The sequence below is a fragment of the Salvelinus sp. IW2-2015 genome, linkage group LG4q.1:29 (assembly GCF_002910315.2).
Source record: "Salvelinus sp. IW2-2015 linkage group LG4q.1:29, ASM291031v2, whole genome shotgun sequence".
Lineage (NCBI taxonomy): Eukaryota > Metazoa > Chordata > Actinopteri > Salmoniformes > Salmonidae > Salvelinus > Salvelinus sp. IW2-2015.
Window position 1 is genome coordinate 49,122,268 of NC_036842.1, and position 11,572 is coordinate 49,133,839.

Genomic DNA, 11,572 nt, shown 5'->3' on the forward strand with positions numbered 1-11,572 from the left:
CAGGGTGTGATGCAGTAATGGTTATGATATATGTATTATGTTTAGAAATGAAATATTGTCTACCCGAGAAATTGGACATTACAGTATTAGGTGTAGCCTACAAACGTCAATGGAAAAGGTGAACCGTCTGTTCTACGTGAATCTGTGCTTTGGATCGGATTGGATAGAACAAAATACTTCTCATTAAATGAGAGATGGGACAAATGGTACCCTATACAAACTTGTTGTAGGCCTATAGGCTATTTCGCAACACGAGTAGCCTATGCAACCATCACAGTCTGAAAAGATTAGGAATGTTTTATTTTAGAATGCAAAGATAAGAAGAWAAAAAATGTCGGTCATCACTAATGGAAAATGTTTGCATATTGTTGTTATTTAGCTAGGCTACATGTTTTCTTTGTTATGAATAATCGTGACATACTGTATATTCACCATTTGCACAAGGCTACTACTTTTGCCTTCTTGCAATGCAARACTTCAACAACTAGAAACTGTGCATATGCATGGTCTAAAGTTTGCAGGAGGATAAGCACATTCTCATTTATAAATGGCAACTATTGCGTGAAAACTTGCACACATATGTTTTGGGGCATATTTTGTGCATATGCAACATTTATAAATGAGTTCCCTGGACATTATATTGTACAATTAGAGCACTGTACAGGAAAAACAATAATTTGTGCCGATGTACAAGTGGGGTAGGGAGTACTCAGTAGGATCTGGGTCAAGGATTTAAAAAATAAATGTCCCCCACATTATTAGAATATAAATAAATAAGTGTCTATAACCTGTATTTATTGTTAATATGAAAAATGATTGTCCAAACACTAATAATGATACAACAATTCATATGTGTTCAAATTTAGGGGCGGCAGGTAGCCTAGTGGTTAGAGCGTTGGACCAGTAACCGCAAGGTTGCTAGTTCAAATCCCTGAGCTGACAAGATAAAAATCTGTCCTTCTGCCCCTGAACAAGGCAGTCAACCCACTGTTCCTAAGCTGTCATTGTAAATAATAATTTATTCTAAACTGACTTGCCTAGTTAAATAAAGGAAAAATATTTAATAACACATTTATTTAATCAAATAAAGAATAACACATTTCTGTATACAGCACATACACATATTTCACTATACAGGATAAACTATTGAATGTGTGTCCATAAAACTTGGGTACAGTGTACTCAAGACTCCCTGGAATACAAAACAGATATGTTTGAACAAAAATCTAGGCCATAGGAAGTGTTGTTGGCTTTTTACTCCACCCCCCCATAGCCCAAATGTTTTTAGTTGTTGAAGTATTGCATTGCAAGAAGGCAAAAGTAGTAGCCTTGTGCACATGGATTACATATTGGACTGTAGAGAAAAAAACTTTACTACCCGTCTCAAATAAACTGGGGTGGAAAATACTCAGTAGGGTCTCTACTAACKAAATATAGTTTGTTTTGAAAGGGGACTGTGTCATACACAAACAATGTTTTTTTTACTCAGCTCCCTCCATAGCGCAAATGCAATTTACTGTACAGTATATGAAATAGACATTGGACTGTAGAGAAAAAACCTTACTTCCTGTCTCAGCTAAAGTGGGATGGGAAATACTTAGTTGGGTCTCTACAAATGAAATATATTTAGTTTTGGATGGGGACTATGTCATCTCACCTTAACCACGCTGCCAAACTTATGCCTAACCTAAATTAAGACCAACAAGCTCATGTGTATATTCTCTATGGGTAGACAACAGACTACTCAGGTGAATGGTCAAGTTGCTAGTTTATTAGAGTTACATAATGATCACAGTGTTCGACATAACAGAACCGAATGTAATAGCATATTTTTTCAAAATTCAACAGCGCAGGAGGTCACCAGGAAAAATACACAGAGGCTATGCTACAATTTGTTAACACAATCTTCTCAAAAAAAAGAGTTCACTGTACATCATTCAAAACAACGCTGTAGGCTACTTCGAAACAACACTGTATAACTCAAGAAAATCTAAATGCATATCCCCATGAAACGGTCGTCACTAGCGTATATACCCAGAAAGTCATAAACCCCACCAATTTCTAAAAGGTATCTTCTTCAAATTTGATTTAAAACCTAATCCTTACCTTTTTACCAACCTTAAACACACCTTTTTACAAACCTTCTTCCTGACCTACAATTAAATTGTGTAGGCAATCTTGACTTTGTGACTGTGGAATCTGACTTTGTGACTGTGGAATCTGACTTTGTMACTGTGGAATCTGACTTTGTTACTGTGGAATCTGACTTTGTGACTGTGGAATCTGACTTTGTGACTGTGGAATCTGATTTAGTGGATAAAGAAGCTAGCGGAAACCCCTTCTAACTGATTGAGATCAAATGGTTGATATGCAGATGCTGCATGGACWTTTCACCGGTAAAACTTCAAGAATTATTATTCACGATTGAATGCGGTAGTGTTTTTGTCTTACAGTAACGTTATTTWAAAAAAWATATATATATTTAACCTTTATTTAACCAGGTAGGCAAGTTGAGAACAAGTTCTCCTTTACAATTACGACRTGGCCAAGATAAAGCAAAGCAGTTCGACACATACAACAACACAGAATTACACATGGAGTAAAACAAACATACAGTCAATTATACAGTAGAAAAATAAGTCTATATACAATGTGAGCAAATGAGGTGAGATAAGGGAGGTAAAGGAAAAAAGGCCATGGTGGCGAAGTAAATACAATATAGCAAGTAAAACACTGGAATGGTAGATTTGCAGTGGAAGAATGTGCAAAGTAGAGATAGAAATAATGGGGTGCAAAGGAGCAAAATAAATAAATACAGTAGGGGGAGAGGTAGTTGTTTGGGCTAAATTATAGATGGGCTATGTACAGGTGCAGTAATCTGTGAGCTGCTCTGTCAGCTGGTGCTTAAAGCTAGTGAGGGAGATAAGTGTTTCCAGTTTCAGAGATTTTTGTAGTTCATTCCAGTCATTGGCAGCAGAGAACTGGAAGGAGAGGTGGCCAAAGGAAGAACTGATTTTGGGGGTGACTAGAGAGATATACCTGCTGGAGCGCGTGCTACAGGTGGGTGCTGCTATGGGGACCAGCGAGCTGATGTAACCGATGTGAAATGGCTAGCTAGGTAGCGGTGGTGCGCGTTAGCAGCCTTTCAGTCGGTGACGTCACTTGCTCTGAGACTTGAAGTAGTGGTTCCCCTTGGTCTGCAAGGGCCGCGGCTTTTGTGGAGCGATGGGTAACGATGCTTCGTGGGTGACTGTTGTTGATGTGTGCAGAGGGTCCCTGGTTCGCGCCCGGGTCGGGGCGAGGGGACGGTCTAAAGTTATACTGTTACACTGAGATAAGGGGGGACTTTACCTAGCAGGGTCTTGTAGATGACCTGGAGCCAGTGGGTTTGGCGACGAGTATGAAGCGAGGGCCAGCCAACGAGAGCGTACAGGTCGCAGTGGTGGGTAGTATATGGGGCTTTGGTGACAAAACGGATGGCACTGTGATAGACTGCATCCAATTTATTGAGTAGGGTATTGGAGGCTATTTTGTAAATGACATCGCGAAGTCGAGGATCGGTAGGATGGTCAGTTTTACAAGGTATGTTTGGCAGCATGAGGAAGGATGCTTTGTTGCAAATAGGAAGCCAATTCTAGATTTAATTTTGGATTGAGAGTTTGAGTGAGTCTGGAGGAAAGTTTACAGTCTAACCAGACACCTAGGTATTTTATTGTCCACATATTCTAAGTCAGAACCGTCCAGAGTAGTGATGTTGGACAGGCGGGCAGGTGCAGGCAGCGATCGGGTTGAAGAGCCTGCATTTAGTTTACCTTGAATTTAAGAGCAATTGGAGGCCACGGAAGGAGAGTTGTATGGCATTTAAGCTCGTCTGGAGGGTTGTAACAGTGTCCAAAGAAGGGCCAGAAGTATACAGAATGGTGTCGTCTGCGTAGAGGTGGATCAGAGACTTACTAGCAGCAAGAGCAACATCATTGATGTATACAGAGAAGAGAGTCAGTCCAAGAATTGAACCCTTGTGGCACCCCCATAGAGACTGCCAGAGGCCCGGACAACAGGCCCTCCGATTTGACACACTGAACTCTATCATAGAAGTAGTTGGTGAACCAGGTGATGCAATAATCAAGAACCAAGGCTATCGAGTCTGCCGATGAGGATGTGGTGATTGACAGAGTCGAAAGCCTTGGCCAGGTCAATGAATACGGCTGCGCAGTATTGCTCTTTATCGATGGCGGTTAGGATATCGTTTAAGACCTTGAGCGTGGCTGAGGTGCACCCATGACCAGCTCTGAAACCAGATTGCATAGCGGAGAAGGTATGGTGGGATTCGAAATGGTCGGTAATCTGTTTGTTGACTTGGCTTTCGAAGAACTTAGAAAGGCAGGGTAGGATAAATAAGGTCTGTAGCAGTTTGGGTCAAGAGTGTGTCTCGCTTTGAAGAGGGGATGACCGCAGCTGCTTTCCAATCTTTGAGAATCTCAGACGACACGAAAGAGAGGTTGAACAGGCTAGTAATAGGGTTGCAACAATTCTGGCAGATCATTTTAGAAAGAAAGGGTCCAGATTGTCTAGCCCGGCTGATTTGTAGGGGTCCAGATTTTGCAGCTCTTTCAGAACATCAGCTGACTGGATTTGGGAGAAGGAGAAATGGGGAAGGCTTGGGCGATTGCTGTGGGGGTGCAGTGCTGTTGACCGGGGTAAGGGTAGCCAGGTGAAAGCATGCCAGCCGTAGAAAAATGCTTATTGAAATTCTCAATTATAGTGGATTTATCGGTGGTGACCGTGTTTCCTGTCCTCAGTGCAGAGGGCAGCTGGGAGGAGGTGTTCTTTTTCTCCATGACTTTACAGTGTCCCAGAACTTTTTTGAGTTTGTGTTGCAGGAAGCAAATTTCTGCTTGAAAAAGCTAGCCTTGGTTTTTCTAACTGCCTGTGTATATTGGTTTCTAGCTTCCCTGAAAAGTTGCATATCATGGGGCTGTTCGATGCTAATGAAGAACGCCATAGGATGTTTTTGTGTTAGTTAAGGGCAGTCAGGTCTGGAGAGAACCAAGGGCTATATCTGTTCCTGGTTCTAAATTTTTGAATGGGGCATGCTTATTTAAGATGGTGAGGAAGGCATTTAAAAACAATAACCAGGTATCCTCTACTGACGGGATGAGATCAATATCCTTCCAGGATACCCCGGCCAGGTCGATTAGAAAGGCCTGCTCGTTGAAGTGTTTCAGGGAGCTTTTGACAAGTGATGAGTGGAGGTCGTTTGACCGCTGACCCATTACGGATGCAGGCAATGAGGCAGTGATCGCTGAGATCTTGGTTGAAAACAGCAGAGGTGTATTTAGAGGGCAAYTTGGTTAGGATTAAATCTATGAYGGTTCCCATGTTTACGGCTTTGGGGTGGTACCTGGTAGGTTCATTGATKATTTGTGTGAGATTGAGGGCATCAAGCTTAGATTGTAGGGTGGCTGAGGTGTTAGGCATGTTCCAGTTTAGGTCGCCTAGCAGCACGAGCTCTGAAGATAGATGGGGGGCAATCAATTCACATATGGTGTCCAGAGCACAGCTGGGGGCAGAGGGTGGTCTATAGCAGGCGGCAACGGTGAGAGACTTGTTTTTAGAGAGGTGGATTTTTAAAAGTAGAAGTTCAAATTGTTTGGGTACAGACCTGGATAGTAGGACATCTTTGCAGTAGATTGCAACACCGCCCCCTTTGGCCGTTCTATCTTGTCTSAAAATGTTGTAGTTAGGAATGGAGATTTCAGAATTTTTGGTGGTCTTCCTAAGCCAGGATTCAGACACGGCTAGAACATCCGGGTTGGCAGAGTGTGCTAAAGCAGTGAATAAAACAAACTTAGGGAGGAGGCTTCTAATGTTAACATGCATGAAACCAAGGCTATTACGGTTACAGAAGTCATCAAAAAAGAGCGCCTGGTGAATAGGAGTGGAGCTAGGAACTGCAGGGCCTGGATTCACCTCTACATCACCAGAGGAACAGAGGAGGAGTAGGATAAGGGTACGGCTAAAAGCTATGAAAATTGGTTGTCTAGAACGTGCGGAACAGAGAGTAAAAGGAGGTTTCTGGGGGCGATAAAATAGCTTCAAGGTATAATGTACAGACAAAGGTATGGTAGGATGTGAATACAGTGGAGGTAAACCTAGGTATTGAGTGATGAGAGAGATATTGTCTCTGGAAACATKATTGAAACCAGGTGATGTCATCGCATGTGTGGGTGGTGGAACTGAAAGGTTGGATAAGGTATAATGAGCAGGGCTAGAGGCTCTACAGTGAAATAAGCCAATAAACACTAACCAGAACAGCAATGGACAAGGCATATTGACATTAAGGAGAGGCATGCTTAGTCGAGTGATCATAAGGGTCCAGTGAGTAGTGAGGTTGGTTGGGGTAACGGCGATTCAGACAGCTAGCCAGGCCATCGGTAGCAAGCTAGCATAGGATGGAGGTCTGTTTTTAGCCACCTCGTGCGTTTCCGACGGTAGATTAGTGCAGTTCCATGTGGTAGAAGGGATCAATCCAATTGGCAAAATAGATGTAGTTATAGTGACCCAAGAAAAACTGTCCGATAGACCTATTCAGATAGCAGCCGATAAGACAGCTAACGATTAGCGGGCCGCAGATGGGCGTTCAGGTAACGTCGTGACGGAGGGGCCAGTTGGATAACTCCCTCGGGCAGATAACGCCGGTAGTCCAGTCGTGAAGGCCCGGTGGGGCTTCGCATCGGCAGTAAAACGGGTCCGGATAGGTGATTGTAGCCAAGGAGTGGCTGATGGAACTTTTCAGCTGGCTAGCTCCGGAATAATTGATGTTCACTCCGGGATCGACGTAAGCCAATAGTCACACTGATAGCAGCTAGCTAGCTGCGAGATCCAGGTGTAAATGTCCAGAGCTTGCAGTTGAAATCCGGGGATATGGAGAGGAAAAATAGGTCCGGTATGTTCTGGTCTGAGTCGCGTTGTACAAAACTGGCGATAGCTTTTCGAGCTAAAGGATAGCTGATGACCACAAACCGTGGTTAGCTGAATACTAACGTTAGCCAGTAAACTGGCTAGCTTCTGGTTAGCTTCTGGTTAGCTACTGGCTAGCTTCTGGTTAGCTTCTGGTTAGCTCCTATTGTGGATTTCAGATTTCAGGTAAATAATACTTTATTTTTTTTAAATTGGTGAGGCGGGTTGCAGGAGAGTGTTTTGAAGTTGAGTTTTTGGAAAATAAAATATATAAAAAGATATGCGAAGAAAGATGTAAATATATATATATACACGGGACACAACAAGACGAGGACAAAGTAGGTCTGACTGCTATGCCATCTTGGATGGGTTATACAATGCTATTATATTCGGTACTGTTATGTAGAATACTATCARTATGTGATCTTGCAGACATTGATTCAGCTTTCATCTAACTTTAACAAACGAGCACCATTTGCCTGAGTAGCCTGTCTCTACGCATAGTAGAGAATATACACGTGCTGAACGTATTCACATGCCAGGTGATATTCAGTACAGTGTAACGGATGTGAAATGGCTAGCTAGTTAGCMGGTACGCGCTASTAGCGTTTCAATCAGTTACGTCACTTGCTCTGAAACSTAMWAGTAGTGTTGCCCCTTGCTCTGCAAGGGCCGCGGCCTTTGTGGAGCGATGGGTAACGATGCTTCGTGGGCGACCGTTGTTGATGTGTGCAGAGGGTCCCTGGTTCGCGCCCGGGTCGGGGCGAGGGGACGCCATAAAGTTATACTGTTACAATGATGCTGTTGACCCGGATCACTGGTTACTGCGGAAAAGGAGGAGGTTGAAAGGGGGGTGAGTGTGACGGATGTGAAATGGCTAGCTAGTTAACGGGTACGCGCTAGTAGCGTTTCAATCAGTTACGTCACTTGCTCTGAAACCTAGAAGTAGTGTTGCCCCTTGCTCTGCAAGGGCCGCGGCCTTTGTGGAGCGATGGGTAACGATGCTTCGTGGGCGACCGTTGTTGATGTGTGCAGAGGGTCCCTGGTTCGCGCCCGGGTCGGGGCGAGGGGACGCCATAAAGTTATACTGTTACAAACTGAAGATCCCGGAAAAGTCAGATCTGCAGTGACAGACAATATTTTATTAATGTTTTTTTGTGTGTTTCAAAAATAAATAATACCTACCACATTACAAATGTAGTAATAACAGAATGCATTTGAAACTTCACGCACAGTAACACTTTTGGATGACTTATTAAATAATTGTATCGGAAAGAGTGGGTATGCTTGTGCATTAATAAGCACACCAAAGCACACCAAAGACAGCATTAACGATAAGTAATCAAATAAAGATGGCACTTCTAAAAGCCTATTTCACACCATAGCCTGCTGAATTTGATAAATGACTTACTTAAAATGAATTAATTAATTATGAATCCCAATTATCTGCTGCCAAGGAAGTAGCTACTCTTCATGGGGTCCAGCTAAATTAAGGCAGTTATACAATTTTAAAAACATTACAACACATTCACAACAGATTTCACAACAGATTTCACAACTCACCAAGTGTGTGCCCTTAGGCCCCTACTCCACTACCACATATCTACAACACAAAATCCATGTGTACGTGTGTATAGTGTGTATGTTATCATGTGTGTATGCATGTGTCTGTGCCTCTGTTTGTGTTGCTTCACAGTTTCCGCTGTACCATAAGGTGTATTTATATCTGTTTTTAAATAAAATTTTACTGCTTGCATGAGTTACTTGATGTGGAATAGAGTTCTATGTAGTCATGGCTCTATGTAGTACTGTGCGCCTGTGTTGCTGAGATGGCGATCGAGTTTCACACCCTCGCCACTGAGAGCGGCTGGAATGAGGAGGCCCTTCAGGGAGCATTTCAGCAAGCTCTCACTGAGACCATCAAGGATGAGTTGGTGTCCAGGGATGAGCTGGATGGACTCGAGGAGCTCATCTCTCTCGCCATCTGCATCGACAGCTGTCTCCATGAGCGTCGGAGGGAGAGGGCAGGTAGGGTTGCCCCATCACTACATCTGCTTCTTTGCTTGGTTCTCCTCCTCTGACTGCCTCCCTTCCCAAGTCTCTTCCAGAACCTGAACCCATGCAGCTCGGCCGGGCCCGTCTCTCACCTGAGGAGAGGCAGCGGCGAATCAGCACTAGGAGCTGCCTATACTGTGGCCAGGTTGGTCACTTRGTCTCCACTTGTTCCCTGCGGCCAGCAAAAAGTGACTCGTTAGTTGTGGGGGATATACTCTAACCAAATCGCCAGCCCATCTCCCCTAGACCCTTGCTAGACGGCACCCTTGTGTGGCAGAGCCAAGCTTTTCCTCTGCCTGCCCTTATCGACTCGGGCACCGACGAAGGTTTCCTGGACCGAGGTGTCGTTATCCAGTTGGGCCTGGACACCCCTCGATTCACCCCTTGATGCCAATGCTCTCAACGGACAGCTCCTCGCCCGTGTCTGAGAGAACTGTCCCTGTCATCCTGCGTCTCTCTGGGAATCACCAGGAAAGGATCAGTCTCCACATAATCGACTGCCCTCRCTTCCCTGGAACTTGGCTGCACAATCCACAAATTGACTGGACCACCAGAAAGGTAACCACTTGGAGTTCATTTTGTCACTCAAATTGCCTTTGTTCTGCACTTGCCCCTGCCTTGTCTGTGCCCCAGTCCTTTCCACAACCTCCGGACCTGTCATGAGTTCCTCTCTAGTATCACGATCTAGCTTCTGTGTTCAGCAAGCACCACGCCCTGTCGCTGCCGCCTCATCAGCCGTACAGCTGCGCAATTGACCTCCAGCCTGGAGTTCCTCTCCCCTGTAGCCTGTTGTATAACCTCTCTCGCCCCGAGCAGGAGGCTATGGAGGGGTACATCCAGGCTTCCCTGGCAGTAGGACATATCAGGCCTTCTGCCTCTCCGGTAGGTGCTGGATTTTTCTTTGTAAGGAAAAAGGATGGGACGCTGAGGTTGTGCATATACTTCTGTGGGCTGAATAACATCACTGTGAAGAACAAGTATCCCTTGCCACTCATCAGGTCTGCTTTCCCCCCCCTCAATGGTGCCACGGTGTTCACCAAACTCGCCCTCTGGAATGCCTACCACCTTGTCCGCGAGTGGAAACCGGCGTTCAACACACCACTGAATATTTGGTCATGCCTGTTTTCCAGAGCCTAGTCAATGATGTCCTGAGGGATGTGGTTTGATGCTTCGTTTTTGTGTGGATGACATTTTGATTTTCTTTCTAAGGACTCTGAGGCTCACCAGCAACATGTTTTCTAATGGCTGTTGGAGAATAAGCTTTTTGTTAAAGCTGAAAAATGTGAATTCCATGCTTCCTGTCTTTCCTGGGTTATATTATTGCACAGGGATGGCTATGTATGGATCCCACCAAGGTCAGGGCAGTCAGAGTGGCCTGCACCCTTAATCCTGAAGCAGCTTCAGCATTTCCTGGGGTTTGCACATTTTTATAGATGTTTCATCTGCAACTACAGCCGTCTGGCAGCACCTCTCACCACCACCTCCACTCTGTTCCACTGGACCCCTGAGGCAGAGGCAGCTTTCCTGGAAGTCAAGTGCCGCCTCACTTCCGCTCCGATCCTCACCAAGCCAGACCCAGAACTCCAGTTCACCGTGGAGGTGGATGCCTCCGACACCGGGGTAGGTGCTGTTCTGTCTCCACGTTCCCCCTGTGATCAGAAGCTCCACCCATGTGCATTCTTTTCCCGTAAGCTCTCATCTGCAGAGAAATTATGACATTTGTAACTGGGAACTCCTGGCAGTGAAGCTTGAGGAATGGTGTCACTGGCTGGAGGGTTCTATTCTCCCCTTCATCGTGTGGACGGACCACAAACCTGTCCTTCACTGGAAATGGTCAAAAATAAATWAAAAAAAKCTTCTTAGCAAATAGCAATTTCTCAAGCAATAATTTTACTAGGACTGTCTGGGAGTGGGGAGGGGAAAACTGAATGGTATCTGTTATTGGCAGAGGTTTGGCACTGTCTTTCTTATTGATGTAGCCCAGCAGTTTGCATGTTGGACCAGTAATCGGTAAAGTTTGCTAGTTCAAATCCCCGAGCTGCCAAGGAACAGTCTATCCATCTGCCCTTGAACAAGGCACTTAACCTTTATTGCTCCAGTGTTGCTGTCAATAATGGCTGATCCATGACCCCACTCTCCGAGGGTGTCTCGGGAGGAGTGGGATATGCAAGAAACATATTTCCAGTTGTAAATGTGTGAAACAGGACAACTATAAGGACCCACAATTTGACCTTAATATCATGTTTGCACAATTTTGTGAGTATCTAGCTACATGTCCCATTCACAGCCTGGATTCCACTACTCCCCTTTATAGTATAATCAGTATAATAGAGATGATATAGATATTATAATAATACAGAGATAAGAGGTATAATAGAGAGAATTTTACTGATCATTCTTGTACATGAGGGCACCTTGGTTTGATGGGAGCCGGATATATTTATGTACCGGGCCGGCCTAAATTGCATCATATCTGCTCTACTCTGCCAAAATCAGAGATTATGCCCCTGATAAAAAGGGGATGGGGAAAACAGATTAACGGTTAATCTGCAGGCTA